We start from the raw sequence: 10,941 nt of genomic DNA on the forward strand, positions 1-10,941 counted from the left end.
AAGAGAGCACAATTCATTTGAGCTCATTATGCGGCTCACTGTGAAGCTGTCATTAGCGGCGTCTCAGATGGAGGTAATGAGGGGAGAGCTTCTCCTCCACGGAGCTCTTACAAACCTTCGGGGGGGGGGTGTTGACAAACAAAAGGCTTACCTGGGGACCAAACAGATGTATACAGTGTGGATCTGAAGATACACTCATAAATACAACAAACATAAACACTGACGCCTGCTCCCTAAAGCAGGAAACAAAAAGCATATAAAACCTGACAAAAGCAACAGAGGTTTGTAGAAATATTGCTCATTATACAGCTGAAGAATTTTGTTTACTTTCTTTTTGTTATTTCTTATTAACTGGCCAAACATCAACAACCAGGTGGGAAAATACTCAAGTCATCTCAGTTTTCTTCCTCACAAACATTTCAACAAATGCTGAACTCTGAGAATCTGATTAACCACCTGAAAAGAAGTCCTGTTTAGATTCTGTTTAAGTTAATCAGAAAGTCATAATCGTGCCTCCAGCCTCACACAGCTCAAATGTATAAGACGGAGACAATAAGGGACAAACTGAACGTAAAATATCTGATTATGTAGAAGCAAGTGTGGCAGGTTGAGAGAAGTGTAATAGAATAAAAACAGTGAAATATGACTTCATCATGAAACACCTCCTGGATTCAGTGAACCCAACAGACTGGTGATAAGGAGCCACAGCGAAGTCGCCCGGAATGAAGATGTTTTCTAATTTCACGGCAGGTGTTTCACATTTGGCAGATTATTGGAAACACCTGCTGCAATATTTCCCGACGTGAAGTGCAACGGTGATTCCTCCGCCTGGTTTAGAGCTGATTTACTATTTAATGAAGGCTCCCACTGCAAGAACTGCCGACTTTGTGTTTGTTCCTTTACGCGTGAAGATCAATTTAGATGCCTTGGAGTCCTGATGACCAGCCAGTCGATAGCTGCTGGTCCAGGAGCCGAGGCTCAGCAGCTTTAGAGCTCCTGTCAGCTCTGATCAGTGTGATGGAGCAGAACGCTGGTGAACAGGGCAGCAATGTGACACAAGGGTTACTGCAGCATCAGAAAAACCAATATGTATCTTTTCTGAGTCTCAGCTCGAGCGTATATATCGCAGGTCTCCTGGGAAAACCCCCTGTTTTTTTGTTTTTTTTAACTCCAGTCTGGGCGATCTTCACATAATATCAGCTGAAGTTGTGCTCAGCTGTAGGAGGAAAAAACTATATGATGAACTTGAACGAGACTGAAGAACACCGAGAATGATGGACCACGAGATGTACCAGGAATATATTGATTTCAAAAATCATCCACACAACAACCGAAAAACCAAAAGCCAAACAGAATCCAGCCAAATTTGCAGGGCCATCAAGTAGCTTGCTTCTACAGACATTTTTAAAATTATTTATTCAGATAGATAGATAGATAGATAGATAACTTTATGATATGAAATGAACAAATATGTAATTGCTTTTGACACTCTACAGGCAAGATGATTATCTTATTTAGATGGAAATTCTGACATTTTTTCAACTTGAGGAAGTCGCAGCTGAGAGGCGTCATTTGCAAAACATTAGGAAAGTGACGATAAACAAATGAGTTTTAAATGATAGTGAAAATGTTTTATAGTTAACAGACACCACCCTCTTCCGTTGTATAATGCCCAGCAGTCCTTCTGCAGTTTATTTGGTGAAAATCATACAAAGGTAGTTTAACACAGTACTCTGCACATACGGTGATATTGATATATATGATTCATTCAATGATAGTAACTAGTAGCTGCATTTGACCAATACTTCCAGTGTTTTGAGCTGAGCTAAATACTCTTAAGCCTTGTTACTTCTTGACCACACAGAGATAAAACTGACCTCTAAATAAAGTTTTGAAAAAGAAAACATATTAGTTCCCTGAAATGTTGATTTAAGGTTTGATTTCATGGTTTTAAGCATTTATCTGATGTTGGTCCACCTGGATTTTCAGAGGCAGACGTACCATTAGACAGAGAGGCCGGTTGTTGCCCTGGATACCAATGACCTCATAAAAGGCCTCATAAACTTATGATTAATAAAGTTTTATTTTAGTTTTTACTAAGTGATCATGTTGTCCTGAATATTAAAGCATTAAAATGGCATCAAAATGCTTAACCCATTATGAGAGCCCCCCCCAATAAATTGGACTATTCCAACGTACTGCGCATGTGCGTAAATTATTCGGCATCAGAGCAAACTGGATTATTAAATGGCGCGGCGTTCAAACGAACAGAAAGCGGAAGTTAAACGGAGGAAGCGGGAGGAAAACAGGAAGTTTGTGGCAAAACTGCTAAAGGTGACGAACTTTTTCACGGCGGCCATTACTGATGACAACATTACTAAAGAGCAGTACGAAGCAGGCGCTACTTGAGCTAGCAGTAGCCATGCTAACAGCGAGCTAACTGGAGACCATGAACGAGCTGCTGCCTTCACTGTCCATGAGCCAGGACGACCAGTGAGTATTACAACTGCCAAAATGTAAAGTACAGTGAATATTTATCAATACTCAGGTCCTTTACTGAAGTAAATAACAGACTGTGCGTAAAAACAAGCTGTTAAAAGCAAAAGTCCTGCATTCACAACATGATTTAAGTAAAAATATGTAAATATTATCAGCAAATTGTATTTTAAAGTAAAGTATGAAAAGTAAAAGTACTCATCATGCAGTAAAATTTTCCCGTCAGTGTTTATATCTGATGTATTAATTAATCTGTGTATTAATATCACTGCTGCATTAATGTGTCTGTGTCAGTTGAATGCAGTAGATGTTTAAGGTTGAGCCCATTTTTATTCCTTCATTTCTTTATTTATTCATTTATTTTCATAAATAGAAACAGCCTGTTTTCAGTTTTATGATGTTGCATTTTCCAGCTAATCTGAGAGGGATTATTCAGATGAAGAAGAAGAAGGAGAATTCTATAAACCATCAACAGAACATCTGATCCTTCAGTTTATCACAAATGTTTGTGTCAAATTCATCATTTGGAGATAAATACTGATGTTAAAAGTAATTAAAGCTGCTGAATAGATCTGCATGATTATATTGTTTGAGCATCGTCATCGCAGGACCTGCCATGTAGGAGGCAAATGACCTTATCTAATTTTAAGGGTACCTGACACACATCGATCCACCAATCACAGTAGTTCTTATTCAGTGTGCCGAAGCAGATCACGCCCCTGCACATGGAGTCAGTTGCTGGTAACAACATTGAAAAAATGAGCAATGAACTACAAGAAAATCGCGGAAAACGAAGACTTGGTGCCAAAAAGAAAAGCAACGTCAGTTATCTGGAATTATTTCGGCTACAAGAAGGATGATATTGACCAAACACGTGTTCTGTGTTGACAGTGTTTTGCATCTGTTGCCACAACCAGAGGTAACACAACTAATTTATTTGACCATTTACGATGGTACCACACAGCTCAGTACGACAAAAAAGTAAGATCAGTGCAGGTTAATTGGCCACAAGATGGCAGCAGTGAAGCATCACATAAAGTGCTATTCAGGTCATCTGATGAAAATTCCTGTATTTTTTTCATATCACAATATATATCACAGAGTTTTAGAAAAATCGCAATATCAGTTTTTTCCAATATCGTGCAGCTCTACTGCTGAAGTGTGAAACAGAAACACTCAAGTAAAGTAGTTGAGGAAATGTACTTAGTTACCTTACACCACTGTGTAAAAGCTTTACACTGTGTTCTGTGTGTATAGAACTGACTGGACCTGGTGGCTGCTGCCTAAACCTGAGAAACTCTGTGAAGGTAAATTAACTTTATTTATCAAATGTATCAAACATCATCCAGAGATCATATCGTTTATAGTCATAAGATTTTTCCACTGGTTGCCTTTTTTCTTTGTTTTAAATGAATGAGTTTTGTTGTGTTTTTTTCAGAAAGGCAGTTCCAGATGTCTGGACATGATGGCAGTGATGGTGAAGAGAAGACGTCACAAGTGGGTGTTAATCACAACTGAAAAAGGTGGAAACAAACGATGTGGAGGGCGCTGTGCCTGTGTTTGCCCGAGGCCGCAAAATGACTAAATCCGCCCCTGTGGTTCTTACTTGTGGATCCAAACAAGCTTATAGAAAAATAAGGGAAGAAAAAAAACACCCCCTTGTTTTGCTTTTGCTGCCAACAAGCCGATGTCGGTATTTAGCAGTGTTTATATAATCTGCAGTGTTCCTCTTGTACTATTCTGGCAAAGTAAAGCAACACTCAGATGCACCATGTGCTGTGTGGTGTTCTGTCTTTGTTACCATTAATTCACATGGTAACATGTCGGCAGAGAGCCAGCCTATCAGAGAGCCTCAGGAGAGCAGCGTGGGAGCTCTGTCTTTACTCAATAACAGCACAGATGTGCACACTTCACTGACCTTGAGAGAATGTGGTATTTTTTTTCCTCCTCTTGTCCTTCTTCGTCTTGTATCCAGGTTAATCTCTGCACATTGTCATGCAGATTAAAAGACACCCCAGAGGATTTGTTTTTCCACTAATTTAATTTCTAAGTTCTAGTATGTTTTAGTCAGCAGGCAGCAGTCTGCTACTAAACAAGCTAACAGCCATTGTTCAATCACAGGTTAGAAACCGAGGTGTGTGACAAAGCGTCGGTAGGACAGACCATGGCGACTTTAACACATATAAATTCATCTTTCTTTCCTCATATTGAGTTGCCAAAGACACTACCTGCTACCACAAAACAACGTTTTACAGACACGTCTTTCGCAGTGTAAGCTTATGTGGAATATGTGTCGGACACGGCTGCGGATCGGGTCGGAAGTCTGAGTCTTTCAAGGCGTCATGTGCAAAAAGAAAAAAACATTATTAGTGACACATCTACAAAAATATGCCAGCATTTCAAAATGATAAGCATTTTATATTTCATATGAGCTTGGTCATGTGTGCTTGCGCCCTCCCAGAACTCCCACTCCCCACGCTGGCACTTTCACTTTTTTCTTTTTTCTTACATTTTTAAAAATTGCATCTGTCTAATTTTCCTTCGGATGCAGGTCGGTGTCGGTATCACTTTAAAGCTGGTCGGCTCAGGTGCGGAATGTAATTCTGCTACTGTCAGAAAACGGGTTTGATGTGGTTATTAGTATGGCGGGTACAGGCAGGTGTAGGTTTTGCAAAATAAGACCCGTGCAGGATGTGATGTAATCACGTTGTTTGGCCACTGCAAAAGTTGGCTTCAAAGCCTGGTGCCGTTACTGTTGGATTGCATCATGTAGCTCTAGCTTCATTCTCTTTTACATCATAACAGGGGAGTGGTTATCAAAGATACTGTATTTTTCAAACATTTAAACGTTAACAAGCCAGGAAGGTACAGTTAATAAGACTGACATGTGACAGTATTTATCACAGCAAATTCGATTGGTCCCTGACTGAATTTGCTGTCTGAAATTTAAGGTTTGTTTTAAAGGCAACCCAGAATTTATTTAACTTTGCCAATATGATGTAAATTGTGCAGATACAGTGCTAGATTGGAAAACTTTAGAAGGTGTAGCAGCTGTAATTACAGGGTGCTGGTGGGGGTTTCGGGAGGAGTTGATTCATTGGAAATGTGTCTCATTATCTTTGAGCAGTATTCAATAGTCTACTCACTGATTTTACAGTAATTGTCAACAAATGGAACGAATGTGTTGAGGAGTGATCCAGCCAGTAGATGTGTTTTTGCTCGGCGGTGTTCAGTTTTTAATGGAGAGAGATGACACCAGAGATGAGCGGTGGTGTAGCAGTTTGTGGATGTTCATTATTGCTCGCAGCGAGTGGAAATCATTCAGACCGTCCTCAGAGACGTCTCACTGATAACTGAGTTGGGGCGTATTGCTCACAAGGGACAAAATACATCCTGCTCTGTTTACGTCTGACTGTATCTGTTTCCACCGACTGTATGTGGATTTAAAGGACAATTGCAGAGGGATTTGAAGTCTCCTGTGAACACAACACCTATTTTAAAATGCTTTTTGTCAAATAGATGTTGTTCAATCACTCCCGTTCATTTCCAGCCAGCAGGGAAATAATCAGCACTCTTCTAATCAGCCACTTAAGCTTTTCGTTTTACATCCTTAATTTAAATTCATTTGGTAATTACCATATAACTCAGTGTAATGATGCTTTCAAGCACTCAGCCTAAAATGTCAGCAGGTGAACTTTGTTTACATTTTCTTGAAAAAATAAAAAACATTTTTAAATACATGTTGAAATAGTTTCTACTGCAGGTGTGGTGTCTGGAAATACACACAGGATTTGTCAAAATCCAACAGTGTGGAAAATGTATTAAAATGTTGTACCGAGGGGGCTCGTTGCTAACAGCAGGTATTAATATCTCATCTTTCCCTTCAGTCACACAGAAGCTATTTCTTGCTCCAGAGGCAGCAGACTGGTGCAGAGGGTGTCATGCTAAATGTAGCCGGATGTGAACTGCACTTTATTACCAAAAGTACCATCAGACCTGCCAACACTCCTGGTTTTCCTGTATTTTAAGTCGATCTCTCAGCCCTCCTGCTGTGCTGTCTCTACCAGGACACTGCTGTAATTTGCATGACTCTCAAACTTAAATATGCATATTTGCATCCAAGTTGCCAGATTGTCTGTGCAACACAATCTAAACACACAATCTCCCCACAGCCTGGCAACCCCACAACCTCATTCAGGGGACGTCAGCTGTTGTCAAAATGTAAAAGCAGGACAGCGATCCACCCAAAAAGATCTAGAAACATGTGTAAGAGAGCGATAACTGAATCCAAAATGTTGGCATTTATGAGCAACAACTGAATAGTAAACCGTATCATTCATGCTTGGTATCATCTAAACAAGAAATATTTAAAATCAGAAATCTTTCAAAGGTGGCTGTAAACGTAATACATGATGACTGCAGTCACACTGCATCACGCCAGTTTAATAATGTATGAAGAGTTATTGATGCCTGGTCTCAGTGTGCCCTGGGAGGCAACTTGATTCACAAGATCACTGGTTTGTAATCTCACAAATACATCTTGCCAGGCTTCCAGCTGTACGCTTGTGGAAGGTCAAAGAATCATCCTACACATCACTGTCCTATGAGGAAGTAAAGGCGGCAGCTACAGGCGAGGTTCATATGTGACGAGCACTGAAAGCTTTTCTTGATGGAGAAGATGTTTTCGTTCCTCTCCAGATCGGCTTCATAAGAGTTGGATTAAGAAACTGGCACAGCTGTGAGTTGATCTGATTGGTCGAAGTTACAGGCAGATGGTTTGTCCAATCACCTTCCAAGTTTTTTTTTTTTTTTCTTCTTTTTTTTTTTTTGCCTGCCCTTTGCCAAACAGCTTCTAGGTTCCTTCCCAGATGGATTTGCGAGACAAACCATCTGGCGTGTCGGGTTCAAAGTCTCAGTGTCCATGAAATCAAATGTAAAATCAAGTGAATGCTCCCCCGTGTATCTTTCTCTCAGCAGGCGTTTTAACTGTCAAAGTTTTGGTTATTAACAAAATGGCTGTGTTCCCTGTAGACGCTTCAGTGCCAGGCGCTCGCTTGTTTATGGGTTTTTATTGGGTTTGGCCTGAAGACGTTATTGTGAACTGTATTTTATTCTGTTCGCTGTGTATTCAGTCCCTTTCCTTTTTGTCTCTGTGGCGACACAAGCTATGACATCTACATCTACACCATTTTAAACCATTTGACATGCAGATCATCATCTTTTATGGGACCGTCAGTAGATCAATGCAGAGCTTCTTCAAGCCGTTTACCAGCAAAGAGCCTGAGAGAGGCTTCAGGCCATGAAGACCTCATGCCACCCCCATTTCTATAACACCCCATCATCCCTAACCTCTGTGATGTGAGACCATCTATCGGCCTGTGAGAGGATAAAGTAGCCGCTGCCTCCCCGTCTCCCCAATCGCCGTCTGATCACCGGAGGAGAAACAACACAAGACAGGCTGGTGAGGAACCCCAGGGAAATATCTACATCCTACCTGTGAGGAAAAAAAGGCCCGAGTGATGAAAACCGAGAGGGAGAGAAAGATGAGGGGAGAGAGAGAGAAGGTGTCAGATAAGAGGATGAAAAGGAGGTAAGGAAATGAGGGAGGGAGGGGAATGAAGAGGAGGAGGAGGAGGAGAGGTGAGCGGTGATGGCGTAGCAGAGAAATTGCATTTTGATGGAGGCAAATTGAATAAGCTCTGCAATGGAGGCCTCGGGGCAGAAAGACAGATTGAGACGGTCATGTCAGCAGCGAGAGATTACTGCCACCTGCCCACGTGTGTGTGTGTGTGTGTGTGTGTGTGTGTGTGTGTGTGTGTGTGTGTGTGTGTGTGTGTGTGTGTGTGTGTGTGTGTGTGTGTGTGTGTGTGTGTGTGTGTGTGTGATGTGATGATTGCCTGCAGTCACCGTCTTCAAGTCTCGCACAAGGATATTTGCACTCATGCTGTGACAACCATCTTTGAGGTGAATGAACAGGAACACTCACACACACACACACACACACACACACACACTGTTCTTCATTGTCTGGATTTTTAACTGAAGTACCATCAACATGGACTAACAGGATTACGGACACATGAGGGAAAAAAAACGAGTCACTCCAGGTGGATCTGGGAGGACTGAGTCTAACAGATGAAAAAGTCAAAGTCACATTGAAGAAATGCGGACACTCGCTCTCAGCAGTCACGCTGTGCCATGACTCAGTGTCGCTTTGAAGCACAAAATTCAAGGGAAAAAGATTGAAAATAAACACAGTCTGAGCAAGTCAACAATATCTAGCAGGCATGCCTCTTCTGAAATGCTTCCGGTGCTAAATAAAGCTGCGTGGAGGACGAAACCAACGAAACAGCTTCGCACACAGTAATTCAACTGGAACAAAAAAATGACTTCTTATCCGATTACTTGTTTAATCGCAGGAACAATTGATAGAATCCTTCGATCTAGCTTCGATCATCACTGAACCGCTGAGTGATGTAGCGCACAACCATCTCAGACCGGAGGAAGGGTGCACAGACAGAGGCTGACTGTTTTAGAAAGCTGATCGGTGACCAGCAGACATCACAGCACGAGAGACACAGGCCTCATGATTGTTGCTCCGAGGCAGATTGAGGGAGTAATTGTAAGTCTGCCAGCACTTACAGAGGGCCCAACAGTAATAGACCCTGACACTGTGACACCTGTCCAAGTGTTTGAAGCAGTACCAGCTGCTATCACAGTGAGCGTGTTTACATGTGCATTAGCATTCTGGTATTACTTTTACATGGAACATACAAAGCTCAGGTGCTCATATCCCTCTTTACAGCATCACAACAGTGTTCAGGTTTCTGAACATCTGCCTGGTGGGGTGTCTGTATCTCTTACTGCCTCGAACACTGTTCTGTATTTTCATAATGATGAGATGTTCACATGCCACAGTGTTGTGGTTTCTACTGGAATACTCCCAGTCGGGTATCAAGGTGTATCCAGTTTAATCCAGGTTTCTAATACCAGGATGTGGCGTTTACATGTGTGAAACATAACCAGGGTTATGGCTGGGCGATACGAACTCATGCACTTCCGCTTTTAGTCTTTTCTCACTGCAATGGGTTATCAAAACTGCAGCACCGCGCTACTCTCCGTTTTGTTTACGTCTGCTTCCCCATGAGATCACATGAGAGGGGTGACATGGATGAACTGTTCCTGACTTATCTTAACAACATATAGACAGCCAGAAAGATAAAGAGACAGCGATTCCTTGATTTATAGAAAGGTTGGATTAGTTAGACTGTCGTGCTGAGTGTCACAAGTAAGTGGAAAATTTGCGTTCATGTACGAGAATTTGTGACTGACTGCCGTGATGGTGGGTTGCTCAACGGCTCATCTGAGACGAACTCTTTCGAAGTAATTGAAGTTGAGGAAAAGCATTGTTTCTGACTGTGACTCATCTACATCACAGCGTCATCAGCATTTATCATCGACAACAACAACAAGAGATGGTTTTGTTCTCTCTAGCGTGTGGCTTAGCCTGCTGCGCAGCTATATTTAGTTTGCCAGCCTGCTCCATAAAAACAGACCTAATGATGAAACTAGGGCAGCCCACAGTGACAGAACCCCTCGCAACCTGAAGCAACGCTCTCTGAAGCCCTTGATGTTGATAATAACAACCCCAAGAACCGACAAAACAAATCTTCCAGCAGTATATTCTGCTGTGGAAGGTAAACTAAACACCTGCGTTATTATTTTACGGTATGTTAGCAAGCAGAAGGTTGAGAAGTGTGACCTGATCTCTTCCTAATTGAGTTTTGAGAAACGCGAGATGATTTATGGCTTCAGGAACTGGTTAGTATGCAAACACGGCACTGAAGAGTCTCCGTTGTATGGGGCTCGAGGCACACCCGGCTGTCATCGGTGTTTTTGAAAATTAGGAAATAAAATATGAGATGTGGGTCCAAGATAAAATAAACCAATTTAATTTTAATATTAAAAATCTTCCGGATAGATTGTCATCAAAAATTAAATGCAACAAATCACCCAGCAAATCAAAAGCAACTCACTCTCGCTTTAACATATTCAAATATTTAAAAAATTCAGGAAAGAGGAAGGCACGACTTCCCTCCACGGAGCTGGAGTTGGCGTCTGAAGACAGTGAGCGCTCGTGGATCGCTGTGATGAATAATTAACCAGAGGGAAATTGAGATCCCTTTAATGAAACCGGGCCTGTTACATCACTGCCGTGGAGGAATGCTCAATCATTTACTCATCAACTTATATTCACATTTGCACACGTTTCCACAGAGACACAAGTCCGGGCTGTGGAAAAGAAAGTCTGTGAACAATATCCATACAAATACTCTCACCCGCTACGCTGCTGCAACACTGAACTCAACCAGCACTACAGCATCCCGGCGGCACAGTGAGAGGCTGTTTATCTGTTTGTGCAAATGAACTCTTACAGAAACTGAG

This window comes from Acanthopagrus latus, chromosome 4 (assembly GCF_904848185.1).
Source record: "Acanthopagrus latus isolate v.2019 chromosome 4, fAcaLat1.1, whole genome shotgun sequence".
Classification (NCBI taxonomy): Eukaryota; Metazoa; Chordata; class Actinopteri; order Spariformes; family Sparidae; genus Acanthopagrus; species Acanthopagrus latus.